General features: G+C 40.6%; 1 non-coding gene across 1 annotated transcript; it reads left to right on the top strand.

Moving 5' to 3' along the window:
• Positions 1–3,642: 3,642 nt before the first annotated feature.
• TRNAF-GAA (transfer RNA phenylalanine (anticodon GAA)) lies at positions 3,643–3,715 on the top strand. Its single transcript has one exon. It is a non-coding gene; the product is annotated as a tRNA-Phe (tRNA).
• Positions 3,716–4,492: the final 777 nt, after the last annotated feature.

Genomic DNA, 4,492 nt, shown 5'->3' on the forward strand with positions numbered 1-4,492 from the left:
CACCGTTGACTACTGATTCAGGATTGTAGTTTTTGATAGATTATTTGTCACTTGATTCCGATGATGGTCAAGCACATGTTGATGAGTATGTAAGAGCTTTCTGTATGTATTTGATGGGTGTCTTCTTTTTTCCTTCTGGCCATTCCACGATTAACTTGGGATATCTAGCTAACTTTGAGCACTTGCATGAGTTGGGTATTGATTTTGGTGGAGCCATATAATCGTCATTTGTTATGTTGTTTAGATAGGGCTTCTCGACAGACTGGTGTTGTCAGTAGTCCCCAGATGGGAGGGTTTGTCATTCTCTTAGAGGTATGGTTTTATGAGTATTTCCGTGCTGCAAATCCTATCCTCACAGAGTATACCGATGAGAGGCCTAGGCTCAGGGCTTGGCACGGACCTTGTCGAGCTCGTCTGACCAGTGAGATCAGTCATAACATAACTTCTGTCCGAACCCAAATCGAGCTTAGCACACAGGCTTCTATTGTTTGGAGGCCTTGGAGGACATCTGTGCACATCATCAAATGATATGAGATATGCATTGTTCATTTCTCATAGGAGGATGGTATTCACTTGTGGGAGTGATATGGAGTGGTATTTAGGGGATAGATGTTACAGACAGCTCACACCATGCTTTGGTATCCCTCCTGATCCGCCTACCCATGTATCAGAGGCTAAAGACATGACCTTAGAGCAAGTCACCGAGAGTAACATGCATTGGACTTGGCTACAGGCTTCTGACCTAGTTACATTGCAGACTTATGAGCAGTACTACCGTTACTGGTTTAGGGTGTCTATTGGTCATTTGCTCCCAGCTGTAGGTCGTACAGGCAACATTCATACGGTTAGCAATTTGGGTGTCAGACGTGAATTCCAGATTGGCCAGCCGTCACAGCCGACGTTTCAGCCTGGACCTGTGCACACATTTGTTCCAGCGCCAGATCCCCCTCAGTCAGAGTGGCCTTGGGTTTTCAGTTTGAGCGATCCGAGTGGCCAGACAATTTACCAGCCCATTTCTTCTATTGATGCCACTCGCGTCGTACAGTTAGAGCCTAACCTTGGACATCTATCTCTAGTAATTATTTTTATTGGTTTTGTTTTATTATTTTGGTTTATTATGAAAATGTCATAAATTATTAATGAATAATTATTTCAGGATGACCTACGCATGAGATATGAGACAAACATTCGTGTAAATGATGGCTTGCGCTCCTCGGTATTCGCCTACAATGTTGAGAGAGAGAGACTTCTTTCCCAGGCTCATGTGGATTATGACGATTTGCAACGCCAGATTGATGAGTTCTGAGGCTCGATTGATCGCACACAAGGTGAGTTCATCACAAAGATGGACAGACGGAGAGTTCAAAGACAATGACAGTCGAGGAGGAGTTCACGGCAGAGAAGGCGTATGTAGGATAGTCGAGGAGGTTGTTGTATGACGATTATTATTATGTTGTGTAATTTAGAATTGTTCATTTGATCATTTTGATATATTGTGTGATTATTATTATGTTGTGTGATATGTTGTGTGGTTATTATTATGTTGTGTGATTTAGAATTTACTTCATTTGATTTAGCAAATGAATTACAATTTTATTAATAGAAACGACAACTAATACATGATTGCAAAACATAAAATAAAAATAAATAAATAAAAAATAACTATTACATATCACCCTTTTATTACATACTACTAGAGTTACTCTAATTATCTAATAAATAAATAAAAGATAACTAATACATGATTACAACAATCAATGTCGGTCACCCCTAATGCTCTATAGATGCTCGACAAGGTCGCTTTTAAGTCTATCATGCATAGTCTTTGATTGAACTCGTAGAGTCCCTTCAATGTAGTGTTCCCGAGTAGGTGGGATCTGTGGTTGCCCTTCTGGATCAAGAATGTACCTCCTCATTTCATAATTTTTATTCTTAGCTCCGATTACCATATTGTGCAATATGATACATGCTCTCATAACGGTACCCATTGTCTCCACATACCATAATTTGCAAGCTTTTGCCAAAATACCAAATTTAGCTTGCAAAACCCCAAAAGCTCTTTCAATATCTTTTCTTGCAGCTTCTTGCATCGTTGCGAACCACTTCGTCTTTAGAGCATTAGGGTTTGAAATTGTTTGTATAAATGCCGCGATAGTCGGGATAGATACCATCGACTAAATAATAACCCATATTATAGCTATCTGCTGATTTACATCAAAAGAAACGGTAGAGAAGTACCATTGATCACGTGCTCAAATACCGGTGAGTTGTCCAACACGTTGATGTCATTGTGTGACCACGCATCCCAAAGAAAGAATGTCATATCCACAGGTCTTCGGTTGCAAATGCACCTTCCGAGAATAACGATGGTTTTCCAGAACGACCACTGTAAGCACCTTGCCATCCAGTTGGACAATTATGTCATTCCCAATGCATACAATCAATGCTTCCCAACATACCCGGCCATCCACGTGTGGCAGAATGTGCAAGCAAGTGTTCTGTATCTGCAATATTTGGCCTTCGCAAGTAGACTTAACCGTACAATTTGATAATTGCATCACAGAAATGCCTCAAAGCCTGGTTTCCACTTTGCTCGGAAATGTATAATTGATCGTCAAGTTGATCAGACACCGTGCCATAACCAAGAATACGCAAAGCTGCAGCCACCTTGACCAGAGGATCTATACCAGGTTTACCAGCATTGTTAACTTTATGCTGAAAAAACTTAAAATGAGTCTGAATATCGTTGAAGATGTGAAGAAATAAAGATTTTTTCATACGAAAGCGCCGTTTGAAATCCTCTTTCGGAAAGACAGGACGATCGACGAAGTAGTTGTTCTTCAAGATTTCCAAAGTCAGAGCATATTTTCTATGTTTAATTTTTCGACCCTTCTTTGAACCACCATGTGGTGCCTTCGGAGCATGTACTTGTGCTTGTGCAAGTACAGCCAAAGTGTGTTTCATAAGGGGCATGGCGTTAACAAATTCTTCATCAAGACTATCTACCGAGTCTTCCGCTGGATGAGATGAAGAAGAAGACAACGATGAAGATGAAGACTGAAGCGGAAATATCTCATATACTTCATGATCCATTTTTTCGCAATGTGTGTGTTGTTTGTTAAGGATTGATGTGAAATGGTTGAGTTGTTTGATACAAATGTTTGAGTTGAGTGTGTGTAAAATGAAGAAGGAGATGAGTGTAGATATAGAAGGTAGAAATCCGGCCATTTTTTGTCCCTTTTTTGCCCGTTGGAGCACGCGACAGTAGGAGTGGCGCGCGCCAGTAGTAGTGGCGTGCGACAGTGGTAATGGCGCGGCTTTGTTGTGGTCAAAGTAAAAAAAGTGGCGCGATATTAGTACTGGCGCGCGACATTACTATTGTCACTCCGCATCCGCATCCAAATTGCCAAATTTGCGAACAAGAATGCGAACAAGTAGGTGATGCGACCACGAATGCGACCACCTAGAGTTGGAATTCCGGAAAATTTCGACGCATTTCTTCAAATTTGAAGAATGCGACCACGAATGCGTCCACCTAGAGATGCTCTTATCTTATAGATTTGTATTCAATTGGGCTTTTGGGGCCATTGACTACCCTATCAAAGCGTACAATAGCGCAAGTTGGGGCTATGTAATGCAATTGCGGGGATAGCTCAGTTGGGAGAGCGTCAGACTGAAGATCTGAAGGTCGCGTGTTCGATCCACGCTCACCGCATGTTTAATTTTCGTTAGTTTTGTGTTTTTTTAATCTGTCGAGAGGGAAGAGATGCTCCAAGTGGGCTCGAACTGTTTTTGCTATTTGGGCCGCAGATGGATATCTAAGCTTGACATATCGTGTAGTGATAACATTTTATCATTCGTCTAAAGATGCAAACATGCCCAATATGTTAGAATTAATCTCATGGCGCTCAGCCGCTCCCCTTCTTATCCTCTTCTAGAACTTTTCACTGGCTTCAGCTTTCAAGATTTCAAGTGTGCAAAGTTATTCGGGATTGAATTCATAAGCATATCTTAATATCTTAGTGTGGTTAACTTGACATGATGGATGACTTGGTCGATTTTGGCATCAAGATCTAGGATCATTTCATACTCTCAAACTCCCATATGTACTAGGGTTATGCCTCTTTTCATTTGTAGTTCTCTTCTTGCATGTGATTTCAATACTTTACATAATGTGAGGTTGCTTCCTGCACTATGAATTTACTTTAAATTTTTTGTTGCTGGGTCATGTTTTCAATCCCATTGTACGATATGGTTCGTTAAGAATGCTTGAGAACTTCAAAATCTACAAAGAGCCATGTATTCTCGTGCTTCTGACATTGAACAAATGTTTTAGATGGCTGGCGTGGTTCGAGCCTAAAACCTCTAGTATCATCAGCAAAAGGTTTTACCGGCTGTATTAAATAATCAGTAGGGCAAAAAGCTCCTTAATTCATACGATTCTCCTTGTAGTAAATAAAAAATGAAAACACAAACTTGAAAAAACAAAACA

Source organism: Coptis chinensis, chromosome 8, assembly GCF_015680905.1.
Source record: "Coptis chinensis isolate HL-2020 chromosome 8, ASM1568090v1, whole genome shotgun sequence".
Lineage (NCBI taxonomy): Eukaryota > Viridiplantae > Streptophyta > Magnoliopsida > Ranunculales > Ranunculaceae > Coptis > Coptis chinensis.